The sequence below is a fragment of the Monodon monoceros genome, unplaced genomic scaffold (assembly GCF_005190385.1).
Source record: "Monodon monoceros isolate NGI ecotype Baffin Bay Population unplaced genomic scaffold, NGI_Narwhal_1 Super_Scaffold_6, whole genome shotgun sequence".
In the NCBI taxonomy this organism is placed as follows: Eukaryota; Metazoa; Chordata; class Mammalia; order Artiodactyla; family Monodontidae; genus Monodon; species Monodon monoceros.
The window spans coordinates 8,153,423-8,176,688 of record NW_021703783.1 but is presented as its reverse complement, the minus strand read 5'-3'; the positions used below and the strand labels follow the sequence as shown (position 1 = coordinate 8,176,688).

General features: G+C 40.4%; 1 protein-coding gene and 1 non-coding gene across 4 annotated transcripts in view; one reads left to right on the top strand and one right to left on the bottom strand.

The window, feature by feature from the left end:
- Positions 1-18,985, bottom strand: part of ETV6 (ETS variant 6) — a 415,605-nt gene extending 396,620 nt beyond the window's left edge. For all 3 annotated transcript variants that reach the window (XM_029205490.1, XM_029205498.1, XM_029205491.1), the window contains exons 1-2: positions 18,802-18,985; positions 13,350-13,489 (exon numbers count right to left, since the gene is read on the bottom strand). The gene's annotated coding sequence lies outside the window, so the exon portion shown is untranslated. The remainder of the gene's footprint in view (positions 1-13,349; positions 13,490-18,801) is intronic.
- Positions 6,812-6,918, top strand: LOC114886286. Its single transcript, XR_003791293.1, has one exon. It is a non-coding gene; the product is annotated as a U6 spliceosomal RNA (small nuclear RNA).
- Positions 18,986-23,266: the final 4,281 nt, after the last annotated feature.

Genomic DNA, 23,266 nt, shown 5'->3' with positions numbered 1-23,266 from the left:
TATCTGATTCTTATGTCTATAAATAGTAGCTAACGTTGATTGAGACCGACTATTCCAGCTCTGCTTAAAGCGCACAGGGGACTGCAGATAGTACATGGAGAAATCTAGAAATTGTATTTTAGTGGAGGCTAAAGGGCCTGTTAAAAAAAAGGTTGGCTCTCTCAGGGACTTCGAAGTGTGAGTGGAGACCAGCCCTTTAACTAAATCCTTCTCATGAAGTGCACTTGTGTTTCATTTCCACTGGTAGGATTTCAGGCATGGCAGAGTGCCTTGGCAGTTAGAAGAAGGGAGGTTTTCGTGTCATAGACTCAGTGGAGTCCTACGTTTACTAGGGGGCTACTTGAGTCTGTGAGCTCAATGACAGACACACTGTGATCCTTACTGGAAGTGAATAAACACCATTTCTTTACTTAATTATAGAGGAGCCCAGCACCTCCACGGGAAGCAACGAGTACAACACAGTGTTTTTTGGTAAGTTTCTTCTCTCTTGTCTCTGATATCTTATTAGGGATTTGACACCATTTTCAATGCTGGGAAAGGATTCCAATTTAAAACTTTCCAGATGCTGAGATCAGCTATAATTCTAATATGGAGGTGAAAAAGACAGCCTCTTTCCTCTCTGAGGTTTACCGTCCAAGTCTGATTGTTTGGATTTTCAGTCACCAAATAGGCATGGGATAAACAAGTTTTCTCCCTTGAGTTTTCCAAGATTTCCTGTCTCACCAGGATGTGGATTCCAGTCCAGTCCATGGAATCTTTTTAAAGGAGAACCTGAGGAAAAGGCATCAGATTTTCTGATTCATAAAATATATAATTCAATTAAAAGCTGTAAAGCCTAGGAGCTCTGAATCAGGAGGTCCCAGTTTTAATACTTTGCCTCACTCCTGGCTTTTTTGGAAATTTCTGAAGTAATTTCTTCAGGCATTAAAATGGATACCTGGACAGTGTGCAGGTATCTTGCTTAAGGCTCAAAGAGAGGGCAGGAGAATAAGGAATTTACACCTTAAATTAAATCATGTGTCCAGTGGGAAACGAGAAAGATGAGCCTGATCTTTTGAGCACTAGGTTTTCTTGTTTCTCTTGGCAACTCATGTTTTCATTTTTGTTTTTGTTTTGCTTTTTAGTTTAGAAAATGAAGCAGATTCTCATTACCTGCGACCATCGCTCTACTAACCACAACATTCTAAGAAGATTCTGAGCCTCTGAACAAGCCTTCCATTCCATTATAGGAGCTTGAATAATTGTAAAAGACTAGACTAGTGAGACATAGGAGGTACCTACTTGAGGATAAACAGAGTGGCAGGAATTATACACAGACAGAAGAGGGGCAACTCTTAACCATGTCCCATCTAATATGGGCTCAATAAATGTTCATTTGTACTAAATTTTGAGAGGGTTTTTTTATTTTATGAGGCAACATATATACATATATATATATATATATATATATTTTTTTTTTTTTGCGGTACGCTGGCCTCTCACTGTTGTGGCCTCTCCCGCTGCAGAGCACAGGCTCTGGAAGCGCAGCCTCAGTGGCCATGGCTCACGGGCCCAGCCGCTCCGCAGCATGTGGGATCTTCCCGGACCGGGGCACGAACCCGTGTCCCCTGCATCGGCAAGTGGACTCTCAACCACTGCGCCACTAGGGAAGCCCTATGAGGCAACATATTGCTTAGTTGCCTTGTTTTAGAACCAATAACCATTTTACTCCTCTCTGATAAATACTTTACAATCAGGCGCCAACTCCTTATGACCACAGGAAAGCGTGAAATGAGCCTATGGAAAGTATATTGGTTTTCCTATTCCTAGTATAACAAGTTACCACAAACTTAGTAAACTAAAATAACATAAACGTATTATTTTAGTTTTGTAGCTTAAAAGTCTGAAAGGCATCTCACTGGATTGAAAACGATGTGTTGGCAGGGCTGAGTTCCTTTCTGAAGCCTTTCTGGAAAAATCCATTTTCTTGCCCACTTGCCTTGGCCATCTTGCATCTTTGAAGCCAGCAAAGGTCGGTTGATTCTGACAGTACATCACAGAGTCACCAACACCGACTCTACTGCCTCCCTCTTCCACATTTGAGGACACACTGAGCTCCACCCGGATAACCTAGGATAATCTCTATTTCAAGGTCAATTGATTAATGACCTTAATTCCCCCTCTACCATGTAATTGAACATATTCAGTGGTTCTGGGAATTAACAGGTGAGCATCTTTGGGAAGCCATGCCACAGACAGCAGAGAACATCTTACTCTAGAACTGGTTTGGTTCAGTGGGGAATGGAAACAATCACCCATGTTTTTCTTTATGTTTACACTATATCTTTTGCAAAAGGGAGTGGGTGAGTTTATGTAAAATTAGTTGGTTTCACGTATTTATACTTCACAGTATGTATATGCCACAGTATAAATGACAAACTAAAATGGCACAAGTTTAGAGTGATGGGCAGACTTGGGAGTGAAGAGATGTAGATTCTACCAGTTGTATCTCTGCCTCTTGTGAACCCCAGCTTCCTCTTATAAAATGAGTCAGTTATATCAAATCAATTGAAATTTCCTTGTTGCTCCTTAATGTATTTCAGCAAATAATACAATGATTTTTGGGATCATTAATGTAAAGAATTATTAGTGTATTAGTTTGCCTCAGGGAGAAGTATTCCATGTCATCAGTGATCTGTCACATAGGCTTGTACCAGAGCACATCATATTTGAGGATTCCTTAGCCTGGCTCCATCAAGCTGCTTGTCTCAGGGTTTTCATCTAAATAGGAAAGTAGTTCCAAGGCCTCCATTGATCTCTTTTAAGGATATAAAACTATTTCTGTTCTGTCAGTGACTATTTTTCCAATTTCTCTTCCCATTTTCTTTTTAATTTCAAGTGGATTTCAGCATGGAATTTTATGATGGACTATTGGAATGATTTGTGAAATTTAGCCAAGAAAAAGTGTTAGTGGACTCAAAATAGGCACTCATTCGTATCTATCCAGAATGGAAAAAAGTTTTCATTTCAAATTCCAGCTGCACAGTTTAAGTGGTTACCTAGAGGACAGAGATGAGTCCAGCCAAACCGGGGGATTGGTTGAAGGGGGAATGTGTAGCATGTCTGCTTAGTATTTACTGATCCTGGTGTAAGTGGCAGTTGAAGTTATGGGTTTAGAGTGGTCACTTAGGAAGAGTATATAAAGATCTTCCTCAACCTACAATGGGGTTATGCACCCAGTACCCATTGTAAGTTGAAAATATCCTAAGTCGAAAATACATTTAATACATCTAACCTACCGAATGTCATAGCTTAGCCTAGCCTACTTAAACGTGCTCAGAACACTTACGTCAGCCACTGTTGGGCAAAATCATCTGATTGGGCAAAGCCAAGTTTTATCATGAAACGTTGAATAGCTCATGTAATTTACTAAATACTGTTCCAAAAGTGAAAAACAGAATGGCTGTATGCATACGGAATGGTTGTAAAGTCTATCAGTTTTTTACCCTCATGATCATGTGGCTGACTCAGGGCTGGAGAGAGTATCATGCTGCAAATGATGAGAAGCCCTACCCGGTTTCTGTCCTCGTAATAATAGCTACCACTGAAGGCCTGGCCTGAGCTGAGAGCTCTATATGAGTTATTTACACTGTGTACAAGTTCTATATGCTATTACTAATTGTACAAAATTAATTAATTTGTACCAAAAATTAATTATACAAAATATTAAATAATATTTAACATAAAATGTTAGGTGAGCTGACATGGGTTGTGAAAGAATTCACAGAAGTATTAACAAGGGTAGAAAAGAAAGTTTTTATTCACTTTCCAAGGGAGGAGAGGGGCCAAACGCATAGAGTGGTGTTGGCCCTGAAGGGTGGGGGGGGTGAGTCTTTTATTGTGCTTTAAAGGGCAAGGTGCAGGAAAGAGGAGGGGGTTCACATCTGTTTTGGTCCATGGTTTTATGTGGGCTGGCTGTGCTTCTACAGGATGTGGTTTTTCTGAGAATCTGTAACCTTTTGTTTTCAGTAATTTTCTAGTCCTTAGATGTCTGAAAGAGACTTGATGGTGGCCCTTGACAGGCGTTATCCTATTCTGAACAATGTTAGATGGGTTTACATAAAGTGTGTGCAATTTATATATAAATACAAATATTGGGCAAATTTTTATACTGGTGTAGGCTATGATGTTTCTTTAGTCCAGAACCTCCCCAATTTTCAAGCATTTTGGTTTACTTTAGCCCATTTACATTTAATGTAATTATTGATATGTTTGGAGCTTACGTGTACCATTTTACTTTTTGTTTTCTGTTTATCTTGTTATTTCTCTATTTTCTATGTTTTGCCTTCCTGTGGGCTACCTGAATATTTTTTAAAAATTCCATTTTGGTTTATCTATAGTATTTTGAGTGTATCTCTTTGTACAGCTTTTTTTTTTAGTGGTTGTTGTAGGTATTACATTATATACACATACATTTTCATTGTCTAAGAGGGTCAGTATTTTACCACTTTGAGTGAACTGTAGAAATCTTGCCTCCCTGTATGTCTTCCTTTACCCTCCTCTGCTTATAATTGTTTTAAATACTTCTCTACACACATTTACAGCCATATCAGAGGGTATTAGATAATTTTTGCTTTAACTGTCAAACATACTTAGGAAGTTCAAAAGAAAAAGGAAGATGTATTTTATCAGCCCATATTTCCCCCTTTCCATTGTTTTCTTCTTGCTGTTCCAAAGTTCCTTCTTTCATCATTTTCTTTCTGTTTAGAGAACTTCCTTTAGCCATTCTTTTCAGGTAGATCTGCTGGTGACAAACTCTTGTTTTCCTTCATCCAATGTCTTTATTTCCCTTTCATTCCTGAGAGATAAAATTACTATATGAAAATCAGTATTGACAGTTCTTTTCTTTCAGTACTTAAAAAGTATTGTGCCACTTCTTTCTGACTTTCATGTTTTCTGCTATTTGTATTGTTTTTCCCCTATAGATAAGTTGTTTCTCTTGCTGCTTTCAGGATTTTTTTCTCTGTCTTTATTTTCAAATATTTGACTATGATGTGTCTTGGTGTGGATTTCTTTGGGTTTATCTTGGTTGGAATTTGCTTGCCTTTTTGAATCTTTAGGCTTATGTCTTCTGCCAAATTTGGGAAGTTTTCAGCCATTACTTCTTTTAGGATTCAGATGACGTGAATATTAGGCCTTTTGTTATACTCCTGCAGGACCCTGAGAATCTGATAGGTATTTTGTGTTGTTTGTTTGTTTGTTGTTCTGTCTCTTTTCTCTCTGTTGTTCAGATTGAGTCATTTCTATTGTTCTGTCTTCAAGTTCACAGATTGTTTTCCTCTGCTGTTGAGCCCTTCCATTAAGTTTAAAAATTTTGGTTATTATAATTTTCAGTTCTGAAATTTCCTTTTGGTTCTGCTATAGATTTTGATTCTTTGCTAAGACTTTTTATTTCTTTGCTGAGTTTTTTTTCAGTTGTTTTAAGCATGTCTATAATTGCTCATTGAAGCATTTTTATGACAACTGCTTGAAACTCTTTGTCAGATAATTCTAATATCTCTGGCCTTTTCGTCTGGCATCTGCTCATTGTCTTTTTTATTCGGGTTGAGATTTTCCTGATTCTTAGTATGATGAATGATTTTCAATTGAAACAGGACATTTTAGGTATTAGAGGCTCTGGATCTTGTTTAAATCTTCTGTCTTAGCTGGATTTCTGTGATACTACTCCAGCAGGTAAAAGGTGGAGGTACTGAATTACTGGCAGGTAGGGGCAGAAGTAAAGGTCTCCCCCTCAACTTGTGTTGACTCCCAAGCAGGGGAGGGGTTCCCCATAATTGCCTGGTGAAGGATGGAATTCTGGCTCCCCACAAGGCCTCCACTGATATCACCCTGTCTGGGAGGAGTAGGGGTGTCTTGTTACTACTTTCCGTGTAGTCTCCACTGACACCACCCCAGTATGGAAAGGAGGGAGTGCTTCGATACTGTTGGATGAGGGAGGACGTCCAGGCTCCCCATCTGGTTGCCACTAACTCTGTGGGGTGGGGGGAAAATGAGGGTCTTAAACTTTCAAGTGGGGATGAAAGTTCCAGTTCCTCCTCGGTCTTCTCTAACTTCACTCTGGCACAGGTTTGGGCATCTTGTTACAGCCAGGCATGTGTGGAAGTCTAGACTCCCCACTTGGGGCCATAGCTTTTTCTGTGGTGTTTGACTGTAGAAGAGGGATTTTGTCTAAATGTTTTCTGCCATGCTAGGCTGTCTGTTTCCTAGTCCTCTGGCTGGACAGAATAGGTTTTTGTTGGGTTAAAAAAAATCACATAAAAAATATGTGATTGCATTATCACATATACGGTTTGAAAAGCTAACCCTGGCTGCAGACTACAGCTTGGAAAAGAATTTGGAGGAAAAGCGAAAATGGTTACAGGTCACCAAGTAGGGAGGATACTGTAGAGCATAGGTGAATGGAGGTGGTGATAGAGATAGAGACAAGTTGAGAAATATTTAGAAAAGGGGACAAAAATTGGTGGTGGATCTTGTATGGAATGACACAGAGCTAAAGCTATAGATTTTGTATTGCATGAGTGGTTGGATGGTGGTCTCTAGGGTTAGGATTATCAGATTAATTTTGTTTTGGAAATACTGTACTGAGTGGTACCTTAAAAATATTTAAATGAAGATGTCATATAGGTAAAGGTGTGAAACTCAGTAGAGGTCTTGGCAAGACACAGAACTTTGTATCATGGCACACAGATAATAATTGAAGCCACGGGCAAGGATGAGTTTTTATTTTTATTTTTTCCAGTTTTATTGAGGTATAATTGATGAATTGTATATAGTGCTCACTTTGGCAGCACATATACTAAAATTGGAATGATACAGAGAAGATTAGCATGGCCCCTGCACAAGGATGACACATAAATTTATGAAGTGTTCTATATTTTTAAAAATTGTATAGAATTAAAATGTACGGTGTGATGATTTCATATACACATACATTGTGAAATGATTATTACAATCAAGTTAACACATCTGCTGCCTCACATAGTTACCTTTTTTTTTTTTTTTTTAGTATGAACTTTTCTAAGGAGATAGTATATAGTGAGAAAAGAATCTAAAACATAGTTAGAGGAATTTCATAATTTCGTGGCTAAATGGAAGCATATGCATCTGCAAAGGACATGCAAGGCTTTAACTCCTAGATGGTGGGAATCATGATTTTTATATTCATCCTAAACTCCTAGTAAAATAACTGGTGTGGAAGGGGACTCAATAAATATTTGATAAATGAAAAAAGTAAGGAGTAGAGCAACCAGAGAGTTAGACTATGAAACAGGTACACACAGTATCATGGAGCCAAAGGAAGAGAGTGTTTTAAGTAGGACAGAATTGTAAATAATGTCCATTGCTTCTGAGAAGCAAGTTAAGATGAAGATTGAAACATATCCACCGACATGTTTCAGCAAGCTGGAAGTCATTGGTTACCCTGGTGTGAGCTGTTTGACTGGAAGGATGGGAACAGAAGCCTTGGTTTATAAGCCTTTGACAGCCTTTGTTTTGATTTTTTAGCCTATTGGTCAATTTTTTCCTTAACATAACTGAGAGCAACTTATGTGTTAATAGTAAAAATATTTCCTATCCCTTTCTTCTCAAAGTCCAAACAAGGACAACAAGAAAAGAAACAGAAATGCAAACATCATCTCTGATAAAACTTACAGGACAATTAACAGCCACAATTTATAAGGACTGAAAACCAGCAGAATGGTTAATGACATAACAGAAAGGAGAAAAACTTACTCCAATAGCTGTTGTGCACGTCTGGGGGCAGGGATAGTGGTACCAAACAGAAGCCAGCCAATGGTCTTACAGAACCCTGGCAAGGCCCAAGGACTGTAGACACAAGGCACGTGAAGACTGGGTTGGAGGAGGAGTGATGATGGTGGGGAGACAGGTGACTGGAACAGTCCTCCCTGATTGCATCAGGAAAGAGTAGGTTTATTGTCTAGAAAAACTGAACCAGAGAGGCACTGGACAGTTGGGGACAACTGTTATGGAAGAAGATACGATTGAGATGCTATTCAAAAACCAGGACAATCAAGTGAAAGCCTATAAAATAAATGGAGAGATGTCCAACCTCTTACCCTGGCCAGCTCCAAAGTGCCAGCAGAGCTGTCTCAGAGACAGCACCTGGAGATAAGTTTTAACAAAACAGCTATCATGCCACTCAATCATCCGACCGTGAGGTACATGATTCTACAAAAACTCTTTCAATGCACACAGAGTTTTCTGACCGTCTTGGTGTCTAACTCCAATGTATGAACAGAAAGCAAAGAATCACCAGACATTTGAGGAAAATCTCTATCAAATAAGACGCAAGTAAAGAAACAGTAAAAGGAGAATTCAGAGGAAACAGACAATATGAGGAGTAGAAGAAAACTTTAAGAAACTGTAATTAATATATTCTGAGGGAAAAAGAATACATATTGCATCTTTCAAATAAGAACGGGATGCTATTAAATAGTCAACCAGAAGATAAAAAGAAATATTGGTCCTTGTAAATTTAGTTGATAATAAGTTCAATAGAAGATGAAGAACTCCTCCATAAAACAGAGCAAAAGTGCAAAGAGATGGTTAATAGGTGAGAAAAAATTCAACACAAATTTCAAAGAAAACAGAATATATTGGGAAAGAAATTATCAATGGGACACTACAACATATGTTCCAGAATTTAAGGATGATCCTCCATGTTGAAAGTGTCCAGTTATTATCCAAAGGCTCACACTTAACATTGCAGGGTCAGGTGCAGGAATACAAATGGAGGCCTGCATACATATCTCTAAATATTCACAAGTTACAAACCAAGATAGACCCTAGGTTCAGGTCAAGTTTCCCATGTTGTCTGGCTCCCGAAGCCTGTTCCTTGGAGACTGCCTTTTAGACCAAGCCTAGAGACCAAGGGAGCCATGAGTTCCCCTGGATGGACACTGTCCCTGCAAGCTGGGAGAAGGGAGCGGGCAGGATGTCTGCTGGAACAGCAGGCTGGAAGCTGGTCGGGCCCAGGACTGACCTGGTCAAGCTCCTGTGGGAACCTGCTGGGCAAGTTTTCCTCCCCCTTGCCTCAGTTCTGATTTAGGATTTCCAGGAATTTTTAAGCACCTCCCCAAACTATACCACTGAGCACAGGAGTGACTGGGAGTGTAGTTACAGTGGGGGGGGTGGGAGAACCTGTCTGCCTTCATGCTTTTGATTGATTTGAGGTGACTAAATTTAAGCAAAAGTAGCCTTTTTTTTTTTTTTTTTTTTTTTGTCAGATGCCCCAGGGCAGAAGCTGTGAACTTATTCTGAACCTTTACACATTCTCAATCCTGCATACTCAGGCCTTGGGGACCCCATGTTCAATTGTGCCCCTCTCCCACAATTCCTGTTTTTTTAATTTACTTGCTGAACTTTAAAAATATTTTCTAATGAAAGTGAAAGAAAAAAACAATGCCTTTGTTTTGGTGTTTGTGTGGGGCCTCTTTTAAAGTGCAGGCCCCAGGACAGAAGACCCTCTGGGAATACTGAGTGCCCAGTACAAGAAATAGAAAAAAGATCCACATCAACATATATCTAATTAAATGTTAGGGATAAAAAGTTGATTCTGAAGTTCTCAGTGAGAAAAGCAGTCATATGCAAAGAATTGAGAATAGAATGATAGTGGAACAACAGTGGAAATCAGGAATTGTAAAAATTCTTAGTAAAAATAATTTTAACTTAGAATCTTATATCCAGTCAAATTATGAATTGACATTCTCAGACATAAAAATCTCTAAATATTTTGCCTCTCATGCACTCATTCGTAATAAGATATGGTAGGATGTACTTCAAACAAAGAAGAAAACCAAGAAAGGCTTTCTTTAACCCAGGACGTACATCATCCTACTTAAGAAGGAGAAAAGGGAATTTCCAGGGCAAAAGCAAATTATCTGAGTGTTTGAGGGTGAAAAAGATTTTGTTGAGAGAGATTTAACAGGTCTGTTGGAGGCTGCAGGAAGACTGAGACGTGAAAGGAAACCAAGCAAATGAAGAAAAAGATGATTATTAACTCCAGGAAAACAAAAAGTTTTTCAAGGAAGGAAATGTAAGTGTAATTTAACTCTACAGAGTAGAGTTGACCTTGGTGATTATATGATCCACCTATAAACAAAATCTTTCTCATTTTAATAATAGTCACTACCAAAGACTCTTGAGCACTTGGAGCTGGACACCTCACTGCAGGGATTACTAGGAGGAAGCAGACCCATCCCTGTCATTCAGCCCACCTCCATCCAGGTTAGAAACAATTTGGGGAGAGTGAAGTTATCAGAAGCCAAGTGGGAAGTGAAGGACTGGAGGTAGAAGACTTTTTCTTCTCCTCCCTCTTGGTGCTTTCCCCTCTGTGAAACCAAATGGGAGGATCCAAGAGACTCGCCTGTAAAGGATGGGTCCTCTTCATAGGGCTAAGGCACCTGGCTTCTCCCAAAGCAAGTGATGAGAAAGAGAGAGAGAGGGAGGGAGAGACTGAGATTGAAGAACAAGAGAGAGTGACCAAGACGAAGCCACAATGTCCTTCGTAACTCAATCTTACAAGTGACATACCGCCATTTCTGCCATCAGTGTGCCATCAGTCACACAGGCCAATTCTGATATAATCTGGTAGGGGATTACACAAGACCGTGACGACCAAGAAGTAGGGATCTTGAATGCTGGCTATCTGACAGTGAAGACTATTAATTTTTTTTAAAAAAAGCATGCCTTTTTAGATATCACACCAAAAATACAATACATGAAAGAAATAGTTAATAAGCCAGATTCTTTAAAATTAAAAACTCTTGCTCTGTAAAAGAGACAGTTAAGAGAGTTGGAAGAGGAGTCATAGACTGGGAGAAATATTTGCAAAAGACACATCTGATAAAGGACTGTTATCCAAAATATAACAAAGAATTCTTAAAACTCAACAATAAGAAAACAAACAACTCGATTAGAAAATGGGCCGAAGACCTTAGCGTGTAACTCACCAAAGAAAACATACCGATGGCAACAAGCATATGAAAAGATCCTCCACATCACACATCACCAGGAAAATGCAATTTAAAACAGCAATGAGACATTACTACATACCTATTAGAATCGTCAAAACCCAGCACACTGACATTTGGTTTAAATGCTGGCGAGGATGTGGAGTAACAGGAACTCTCATTCATTGCTGGTGGGAATTTGAAATGGTACAGCCACTTTGGATCACAGTTTGGCAGTTCCTCATAAAACAAACACTCTTGCCATTATGATCCAAGAATCACACTCCTCGGTACTTCACCCAAAGGAGTTGAAAGCTTGTGTCCACACAAAAACCTGCACATGGATATTTATAGCTGCTGTATTCGTAATTGCCCAAACTTGGAAGCAACTAAGATGGCTTTTAGCAGGTGAGTGGATAAATATAAACTGTGGTACATCCAGACAATGAGATATTATTCAGTGGTAAAAAGAAATTAGCTTTTAAGCCACAAAAAGACACTAAGGAAACTTCAGTGCATATTACTAAGTGAAAGAAGTCAATTCGAAAAGGCTACATACTGTGTGCTTCCAACTATATGACATTCTAGAAAAGGCAAAATTATGGAGACAATAAAAAGATCAGTGGCTTCCACGGCTGTGGGGGTAGGCAGGGAGATGAACAGGTAGAGCACAAGGAGTTTCAGGACAGTGAAAATGCTCTGTATGAGGTTATAATGATGAATGCATGTCATTATCCATTTGCTCAAACCCACAGAATATACAACACCAAGAGTGAACCTGAAGGTGAAGTGTGGACTTCAGATGACTATGATATGTCAATGTGGTTCATCAATTGAAATAAATATACCACTCTTGTGAGTGATACTGAAAATGGGAAAGGCTATGCATATGTGGGGACATGAGTACATGGGAAATCTCTGTACCCTCCTCTCAATTTTGTTATAAACCTAGAACTGCTCTAACAAGTATTAGGTCTTTAAAAAAAAAATCTACCAGAAGAAAAATTTTTTTAAAAAGGAGCTTAACGAGATGGACGGTTTTTGTGTATTCAGAGAAGGCTTCGAAGTGGTGAAATTTGAGCTGATTTGAATTAAGTGAGGAAGCATGATTGATAAAGGTAGGAACAAGCTTGGTATGCTGGAGGAATACCAGGAAGATCAGTGGGTCTAGAATGGAGTATAGAATTAAGTAAAGAAGTCAGCAAGTTCAGAGACAGCCAATCATGTAGGGTGTTGGCCATAGTAACAAATTTGGATTTTGTTCTGATGGAATAAAATGGTGGTAATACACTGGAAATTTTGGAATGGAAGAATAATGTGATCTTAAAATGAATGGGGGTGGAGAATAGACTTTTGGAGCAAGAGTGGAATTGGTATGGGAGTAAGCTAGCAAAATCCTTGACTAGCCAATGTGGGTTGAAATTCAGAGTAGAAATAAAAGGAGGAAGAAGGCTTCAACTATAATGGGAGAGAAGCCAGAAAATAGGGCTAGAATTGCCTGTGGGTTAGTCACAGATTATCATCGTGCAGCACGTCTCATGGTTAGTCACAGATTATCATCGTGCAGCACGTCTCATGGTTAGTCACCTTGGTGGCTGTTAAGGTGAGACAGTTCTTTTCTGATTTCCTTGAACTTCTCAGTAAAAATTTTGAGGCCATCAGCAGGGGTAGAAGGTCAATAGTAGAAGCAGGGTTCAGTATTTCCTAATACTGAACCGTGCTTGCAATCCTCTTTCAACATATTATTCTTCTAACACAGTGTTGACTAGTTAGATGTTAACTCAAAATTTTTCCTAATGAAATATCTTTGCAGGTCTACATATTTTTTTTGTGAACCTCACAGAATGAATTTAGAAACTTGTTAATCTTATCTATATTTTAGAACAATTTAAGTAAGAATTATGTTTTTTAATGATATAAAAATTTATATATCAAAATTTGCTATGTCCATTGATGGTGGAGGTTATAGTGATAGGTTGTTGCAGCTGTTTTCCTATAACTTCCATTTCTTTCATGGTTATTTTCTATTCAACTTATCCTAAGCTTCTTGAGTTAAATTTGGTAATTAACATTATCTTACAATAATGTCAATTTCATTGAAAATTTTATATCAAAATAGCATTTTACGTTATCCTATTCCTTTTTTGTTTTAATTTTTTAATGTCAGTTTTAAAAGATTATTTTAATCTTACAGAAAAGTTGCAAAATTAGTATAGAGAGTTCCTGTATACTCTTCCCGCAGCTTCCCCTTAGGTTAGCATCTTACATAACCGTATACCATTTGTCAACACTAAGAAATCAACCTCAGCTCAATGTTACTAACTAAAGTACAGAACTTACTTGGATTTCACCAGGTTTTTCCAGTGATGTCCTTTTTCTGTCCCAGGATCTCCTTCAGGATTCCACATTACACTTAGTCATCATGGCTCCTTAGTCAGGCTCTTCCAATGTATTCCTCAGTCTTTCTTGTCTCTCATGACCTTGACATGACAGAGTACTGATCAGTTATTTTGTAGAATGTTTCTCAATTTGGGGTTTTCTGATACATGCTTATGATTGGATTGAGGTTGTGCATTATTGGGAAGGTGCCATCGGCTGTGCTTTTCTTAGCGCATCATATCAGGGGCACATTATGTCAGTATGTATTATTGGTCATGTTAACCTTCACTTCTTGGCTAAGGTGATATCTACCAGGACTCTCTACTGTAAACTTACTGTTGCTCCCGTTATAAATATTAAATATTTGTGGGAGATACTTTAAGACTATGCAGATATCCTATTTATACACTGATGGATCTTGCCTGTGGTTAAATATTAGTGTGGTGTTCTAATATATTAAGTGGAATTTTTCTGCAAGGAAAAGTGACCATTTTCCCATTCACTCATTCATCCATTCATTCATTAATCTCAGGATGGACCTAAGAATACGTATTTTATTCTTTGGGTTATAATCCAGTACTATCATTATTTATTGCGTAGCTCAAGTTCTTACTGGCCATTGAGTGCTCTTTGAGATACCTTTTGACATGTTCCATCTCTTTTTCTTTTAAACAGTTCCTTACTTTCTGACACCCAAGATGTTCTAGCCCTGGAAACAACCACTTCTCCAAGGACCCCTGGTTCCCTTTACTGAAGAATGGCATTTAGAAACCAAGATATAGCAGCTAGGTGGTGTGTTCATGGCTACTAACCTGTCACTGATTCTAGCCCCTCTCACTGAATAGAGTTAGAAAATACATGTACATATGCTAACTCATACACACATATGTGCATTTATTTCTGTATGTTTGTGTATGCATATGCACACACACACACACACACATAAGTGAGAACATGAGTACATACTGATAATTCAATTCCAGTCCAGCAACTCAAAGTTTATTCTAGCCTTCTCCATTTCCTTCTTTTTCTTTTACCTACAATGAGAAACCTACTTCTCAACTACAATATGTTTACATATTTGTTCAACTCTACTATACCAATAAATTAGTTTCAGAGATACTGACTCACCTGTCAAAACAGATTTACAATCACAGAACAATGTTTGTGTGTAGCTCTTTTTGTCTTTTGCCTTCACATTATCTGGTCAAAATCCTCTTTGCCAAGGTTACCTAAGTCAGGACCTTTGTTTCTGTTCTGTCAGCATGGTTATATGGTTCATTTGTACTTAGTTACGGTCATCTGTCTCAACTTGCATTTCATCTTAGATTCCCCCCACACCCTGGTTAATTGTGCTTTTATTTACATACAATAAAGTTCACGTTACAGTGTACAGTTCTGTGGTTTTTGACAAATGCGTAGAATTGTATGTCTACTGCCACAGTTCCATGTAGCAGTGGTCCCCAACATTTTTGGCGCCAGGGACCGGTTTTGTGGAAGACAATTTTTCCACAGACTGGGGACGGGATGGTTTCTGGATGATTCAAGCGCATTACGTTTATTGTGCGCTTTATTTCTATTATTATTACACTGTAATATATAATGAAATAATTATACAACTCACCATAATGCTGACAAGAGGCAGAGCTCAGGAGGTAATGCGAGTGATGGGGAGCAGCTGTTAATATGGATGAAGACAAACACATGTTTGTCTCAGGAGCAAAGAACTAAGACTCAATATGACTAGTATGTGGATGAATAGGAGTGATGCGAAATGAAGCTAAGGATAGGAGGGAAGTTGGTAGTTGAGAAGCAGGTTCTGGGAGAAAGGGACTGTCTGAAAGGTGACCAGAGATCAAAGTGACAGGGGAGCCTTCTATCCCCACGATGCTCTATCCTTGTGCCATTCCTTACAGATGTAAACAACTCAAGCTCAAACTCAGTTGAGGAGTTTCCGAGACCATCTCCTGGAGGACCTGGAGGACCACCACCTAGACCCCCTCCTAATGGTGAAAACCAAGGTGATGGACCGCAGCAGGGACCCCCCGCACAAGAGGGTCAACCTCAGCAGAGACCACCCCCACCAAGAGGTCATCGTCATCGCCATTCTCCCCCACCTCCTTCTGGGAAGAATCAGGGAACACCATCCCCAGGATCTGGACCAGAAAGACCTCCCCAGGGCCCACCACCCCAGTGTGGACCTCCCCAAGGCCCGCCACCAACACAAAGACCTCCCCAAGGCCCACCACCCCAGTAATCTGGAATGACAGGTATGATTCAAGCTCACTCTCCATCAAGGGCCCTAACCCCTGCAGGTTTCAAACTTTACTGTGTCACTGAATCAACTGGAAACATATTAAAATTGCATAGTCCTGGACCCCAGTTCTAATGATTTCTATTCAGGTATTCTGGAATAGCACAGCAAGATCCTTTATTTTTTAACAAGCTATCTAAGGGGGTTCTGATTATGAGAAAGACAGCCCATAAATTACCTTTTTCCCTATGATTACCTGTCTTAAAGTGGGCTGGCAATGAGGAACAGATCACTGTTCTCTCTTGGTCCTCTCCTCTCTTCCTCCTCAGGCTCAGTGATTTTCCACCTGACCAGGCCTCTCAGGGCCCATGTCCCTGCTAAATGATACCGTAATTTTATGCTGCTAAATGTTTCGTCGTTTAAAAAATATTGCTTATATATGCTCAAGTTAGAAAAACACTAAACAAAAAGTATGAGGCTAACTTTTAAAGGCATATCATAGCCTGCCTCCCCACTTCCTTCCCCAAAAGCCACCACAGTTAACTCTTTTGAACATCCTCTTGGAAATATTTGTGTCCATATAAATATATATAATCTTTTTTTATCCACAAATGGTATCATATTTTATATTCAGATCTATATGCTGCTCATTTCAAATAACGTATTTCTTAGAAAACTTCCATATTAGTTCATAGAGCTATATGGATCTATTTGATCCTGGTTTTTGTTTTTGTTTCTGTTTTACCACTATATACTATCCATTGTCTGGCTGTGTCATGATTACTTTAACCGACCTCTATCAATGGACATGTAGGCTGGTTTCATTTTTTTGCTATTATAGGAAATGTACAGTAACCGTCTTTGTAAATACATATTTGAACATTACCAACAGCAATCAAGAGATAACCTCAGAAGAATCTTTTTCATTCATCTTGTAAGAAACAATTTAGAGCCCATTATGTTAGGTGCATATAAACCATAAACAAAAAAATTAGGAAGGAAAGGGGAGAATGAGGAAGAAGAGAGGGAGAAATGTTGAGCTCTCACCTACTTCCCTTCAATTAGTAGCAAGGATTAGAAACCCCCTGCAAACTTTTTTGGTTTTTCAGAAAATCAATAAGAAGATTCCAGTTCTTCAGAAAGCCATGACACTGGAAAAAGGCAGTCCATCTTCAATTTACCAATGAAATAATCAGCATCCAATTTCTAAGTGCCATGTCTCATTCTGGGTGTTTGTGAATCTGAAATTTGAGAGCCATGAACCCAGCATAGGAACATCCAAGACCCCTTCTCATTGATGATTCCAGCAGGCTTCCTCCTGGACCACTTTTCTAGAAAACATTTTCCCTTTGTTCTTTGCTTGCAGACAGGAACAGCTCTCTCCTTTTCTACCTGCTGTTGCTTCCTCCCTCCTTCTGACACCTTTATTCACAAACCAGCTGCCAGGTGAAAGAGCTCCACTGTTTTTTGCCTTCCCTGGATTCTATAAAACTAGTGCAATGTTTTTATTATTTTCACACCTTTTTTGAGTTTCAGTAATTTTAGCAAACAAGGAAAATATTGCAAACGTGAAGAAGCTGCACAGGCTGAAGAAATCCTTAAAATACAAAAAATAAATGCTGGAGAGGCCAGCAAGAGTCTCCCCCACTGACGGGAGGCCCAGACACTTTTTAAGAGCTTGACCTCAGCATTGCTAATTATTAGAGAAATGCAAATCAAAACTGCAATGAGGTTATCACCTCCCACTAGTCAGAATGACCATTATCAAAAAGTCTACAGATAATAAATGCTGGAGAGGGTGTGGAGAAGAGGGAACCCTGGTACACTACTGGCGGGAATGAAACTGGTATAGCCACTATGGAGGACAGTATGGTGGTTCCTTAAAAAACTGGAAGTAGAGCTACCATATGATCCACAAATCCCATTCCTGGGTATATAGCAAAGAAAACCATAATTCGAAAAGATACATGTACCCCAATGTTCATTACAGCACTATTTACAATAGCCAAGACATGGAAGCAACATAAATGCCCATCGACAGATGAATGGATAAAGACGATGTGGTACGTATATACAATGGAATATTACTCAGTCATAAAAAAGAATGAAATAATGCCCTTTGCAGCTACATGGATGGACCTAGTGATTATCATACTAAGTGAAGTAAGTCAGACAGAGAAAGACAAATATCACAAAATATCACTTATATGTGGAATCTAAAAAATGATATAATGAACTTATTTACAAAACAGAAAGACTCACAGACTTAGGAAACAAACTTATGGTTACCAAAAGGGAAAGGTTGGGGGGAGGGATAAATTAGGAACTTGGGATTAACAGACACACACTACTATATATACTGTATATAACATCGATAATCAACAAGGACATACTGTATAGCACAAGGAACGCTACTCAATAGTCTGTAATGACGTATATGGGAAAAGAATCCGAAAAGGAATAGATACACGTATATGTATATCTGAATCACTTTGCTGTACACCTGAAACTAACACAACATTGTGAATCAACTATACTCCAAAATAAAATAAAAATTAAAAACAAACAAACCAAATAAAAATAAAAATTCCAAAATAACTGATCTTCTTGCTAGGGACATAAATGTGGTTCTAGGTCCCTATTACCTGGAGCTCACTATACCCCATTTCCCCTTTTTAATTTCTGCTCAATTTTCTCCCTCCCTAGATGCCCCACCATTCTTTAACGAACACGAGTATATTTCATAAAGGAAGCAGCATGCTGTATTCTATAAAACAAGTAATTTGGACAAGTCATATCAGGTGAAACTTTTCTAAGAATAGAGAAGGCAGACCATCATCAAACCTATCGGGATAGGAAATCAATCTATCACATTAAGAGAAAATCTCAAATTAAGAGATTTTCCCACCAGAAGGTGGAAGATTGGTTGCAACAAAGTTACATTCTGCCCCTTTTGGAGCCTGTTTTTCTGTCACAGTCCAAAGTATTTGAGGTGTTTGGGGCGGGGGGTAAAAAGGAATGTAGATATTCCACGTCATTTTCTAACAACTTGGCTTTAAGTGGGTACTCTGGGCTTTATGCCATTTTCAGTAGGAATGCTACATAAGCGCCTTCTAGTCAGAGCTCGGTAGAATGTATACAATTGACAAAAGGTCTTACCAAGACTTGCAGAAAGTGCCGGATGTGGTGATGTCGCGCTCTCCAGGGCTGGGCCTAGGCCGACATTCCCGGGTAACCAGGCCGCTCTCCTCATTCTGCCCACGGACCGCTGGCCTCTCCTGCCCGCCCAGCGGTGGTGCGTGGAAGACAGGGGTGCGGAGCCCGGGACCGCCCTTGGTCTCCCGCCCCTGCCTCTCAAGCCGCGGGGACTCTCTAGCCTTGACGCCTCAGTGCGTGTCTCGCGAGAAGCCTCCCCACCCAGGTGGGGGAAGGGCGGGGGTGTCCCGCCGCCGCCGCCGCCGCCGCCGCCGCCGCAGCCGCCGCAGTGCTGCGTGCCCACCTCAGTGCGTGGGCGCGTCTCGCCCCGCCCTCAGCGGTGCCTTGCAGCGCTCCGGGTCGCCCCTCACTGGCCCGAGCTGTGGCGTCGTTTCCCGTTGCCTGCGAGGCCCTCGGGTCCCCACCGCGATGGTGCGTCCGTCGAGCAGCTCTCTCGGGACGTCGAGAGGGTAAGGGAGGCGCGCCTGTCCCTGTCTCGTGGGGCAGGTGCCTCGTCGTGGACGTCCTCGCCGCGTGCGGGGGGAACTGACGTAGCCGGGCGCGCGCCGTGTGTTGGTCTGGGTTGCACGCGGGCATGTGAGCCATCGTGGCGGGCCTGGCGACGCGAGGCGGGCTCGGTCAGACATTTCAGATCCAGCCCACGCCCACGCCACGGTCCCGCCACGCCCACGCCACGCCCCGCCCCGCCAAGGCAGACTGAGGAGCCTGAGGTAGCGCAGGCATTTCACTGCCTTGACGGCGAAGGCGCACGTCAGACCAGCTGTGGCCCATACCGCAGATCGCCCGCCCAGCCGCGAGCTAGCCTGTTGAAGAGCCTCCGTGGGTCCGAAGGGGAGACGATGGTGGGGGACGACGCGCCCTCGGGGAGAAAACCTCTTTTAGCGATCGGGGAGGACCTTGGGGTACCGGACCCCCCAGCCTCCACGCCTCCAAAGCCCGCTGTGCTGCAGCCTGTGTGCAGAACCTCTCACCCCCGTGTGAGGGGGGCGCCGTATTTTTTTTTAAGTTAGACAAAAAATTAAAAAGATAATAGAAAAAGAAAAAAAAAAGACTTGCCAAAATTAAATGAAATGCATGTCTATTTTGAGAAGAAACAGAGAATATAGTTATCAATTTGTGGACGGAAAGCTGAAGGTTCCATTACACTGGGTAGTTACCAAAATCAGGATCGGAAATAGTCTCAGTTCAAAGCTACAATCAATCGTGTGTGAAGTTCTTTATTAGATTTAAACATGAATAACTCAAGAAGCAGTTTAACAAAACCTATTTGTTTCAGTTAACTGTTAGTTCAGTATGAGTTAATAGTGTGAGCTAGTAGATAAGAAAATAAAATCATACTCAGCATTCATTGAGACGTATAGTGAGTAGACCTGGAGTTAGGATGAATCTGGCCCTGAAGGAATGTTCCTCAGATCCCCTCTTTCCAGTATATAAGGTTTGCCAGTCCTTTCCAGAGATGTTCATGAATGGGCTCCTTTCCATCTTAGAGATCTGCTTGGATAGATTCTTATCATTCTATATGATTTCAAGGTAGGTGGAAGCCCTTGATAAAATCCAAAGATGATTTTTTTTTCACTTGATGTCAACAATCCCACTGTCCGGTTTCTTTTTCAATACTGATTTTGTTATGCCCATTGTAAAAGTGTTGTTTAACCCAGGAACATTTCCCAACTTTGTAAGAAATGAGAGTGAGTAGAAGTTATCAATGTACCATGACAGAATCAGTATCAGAAACAGTATCCCCCAGATGAAACGAAAAGACATCAGAAAGTGATACCAAAAAAAAGACAAAGTGAATTTTTTCATGTCTTTTTAAAATTTGGAAGACGCATTGTCAGAGAATATTGTAATTCGATCTTTTTAAAAAAATTATTTATTTATTTTTGGCTGCGTTGGGTCTTTGTTGTTGAGCGCGGGCTTTCTCTAGTTGTGGCGAGCGGGGGCTACTCTTCCTTGTGGTGCGCGGGCTTCTCATTGCGGTGGCTTCTCTTGTTGTGGAGCACGGGCTCTAGGCACGCAGGCTTCAGTACTTGTGGCTTGGGGGCTGTAGTGCACAGGCTCAGTAGTTGTGGCTCACAGGCTCAGCTGCTCCATGGCATGTGGGATCTTCCTGGACCAGGGCTCGAACCCGTGTCCCCTGCATTGGCAGGCGGATTCTTAACCACCGCACCACCAGGGAAGTCCTGTAATTTGATCTTCTGCCGTAGCAATCTGAACAGTTTTAATTTGGGAGCACTTAATTTCTTAGTTTCATGTGTACTGTTCTTCCCCACAGCAATTATTAGGAAGTGGTGAAGGTATTCTCCACTAGGTTTTTACGTGTGCTAATCATTACTCTTCGCCCCCTAGGGTAGGTATTATTATTATCCTTATTATATGGGTGAGGAAACTAAGGCTCTGAGAGTTGAAATAGCTTGCTAAAAGTCCAGAGAAAATAGAAAGAGATAAGATTAAACTCATGTCTGAAGAACTCCAATTAGAATACAGCATACCACCTCCTTTATGAAATTCACTCAAATTCTGTTAACAAAGGTGGGGGATATAGGGAGGAGGAAAATTGAGAAATGCCACGAAAGGGGAAAAGGGGTATAGTAGGCTTGAGAGAGTAGGGACCTAGAGCCACATTTCTTTTTTATCTTTAACAGGATCAGTTAGTTTGGAAATTTTAATGATTCCCTCAGCCTGTGCAACTTCTTCACATTTGCAATATTTTCCTTATTTCCCTAAAATTACTAGAATCTCAGTAAAAGGTGTGAAAATAATAAAAACATTGCATTAGTGCTGTAGAAAGAGAGAAACAGGCACCTGGCTTATGAATAAAGGTGTCAGGGGAAAAGAGGCAATAGCAGGTAGAAAAGGAGATACACATTCCTGTCCCCAAACAAAGAACGAAGGGAAAATGTTTTCTAGGAAGTTGGTCCAGGAGGAAGCCTGCTGCAAGCATCAGTGAGAAGGGGTCTTGGATGTTCCTATGCTGGGTTCATGGCTCTCAAATTTCAGATTCACAAACACCCAGAATGAGACATGGCACTTAGAAATTGGATGCTGATTATTTCATTGGTAAATTGAAGATGGACTGCCTTGTTCCAATGTCATGGCTTCCTGAAGGACTGGTATCTTCATACTCATGCTCTGAAAAGCAAAAAAGAAAGTTCATAGAAGGTTGGCAGGTGGTTTCTAATCCCTGCAGATCACACTGAAAGGAAGTAGGCAAGAGCCCACAATTTTCTCTCTCTTCTTCCGCCCTCTCCGGTTTCCTTCCAAATTTCTTTTGGTTTACAGTTTTTATGCACCTAACAGATTATGGGCTCTAAATTGTTGCTTACAAGATAGAAAAAGATTCTTCTTAGGTTGCTATTTAAGGTGTTCAAATATATATTTACAAAAATGGTTACTGCAGTCTGTTTTATTGTAGTGAAAAACTGAAACCAGTCTAAATGCCCATTGATACAGGGCTGGTTAAAGAAATCATGGCACAGCCAGACAATGGAATAGTATACAATTAAAAAGAAAACAAGACCAAATAGATCCATATAGCTCTGTGAATTGATAAGGATGTTATCTAAAGAGGTTTGTTATTTGAAATGAGCAACTTATAGATCTGCATATGAAGAATGATATAACTTGTGGATAAAAAGATTATATATGTTTATATGGGCATAAATATTTCCAGAGGATGTTCAAAAGAGTTAATTGTGCTGGCTTGTGGGGAAGTAGGATGTGAATGCCTTTAACAGTTAGCCTCATACTTTTCTGTTCAGTTTTTTTTTACCTTGAACATATACTAATTCAAAATGAAATATTTTAAAAGCTAGATAAATTTAGCAGCGTGAAATTAAAGTATCATTTAGTAGGGACACTGGAGCTGAGAAGCCTGGTCAGGTGGAAACTTGAGATGGGAAGTCACTGAGAACACTGCTCTACTTCCTCATTACCAGCCCACTTTAAGACAGGTAATCATAGGGAAAAAGACAGTTTATGGTCCGTGTTTCTCAAAATCTGAATCACCTTGGATAACATGTTAAAAATAAAGGATCTTGCTCTTCTATTCCAGAATATCTGAAATCTTTAGAACTGGGGTCCAGGACTATGCAATTACTACATATTTTCAGTTGATTCAGTGACACAGTAAAGTTTGAGACCTGCAGGGGTAAGGGCCCTTGATGGAGAGTGAGCTTGAATCATACCTCTCATTGAATTCCAGATTACTGGGGTGGTGGGCCCTGGGGAGGTCTTTCTGGTCCATGTCCTGGGGATGGCGTTCCCTGATTCTTCCCAGGAGGAGGTAGGGGAGAATGGCGATGACGATGACCTCTTGGTGGGGGTGGTCTCTGCTGAGGTTGACCATCTTGTGCGGGGGGTCCCTGCTGCGGTCCATCACCTTGGTTTTCACCATTAGGAGGGGGTC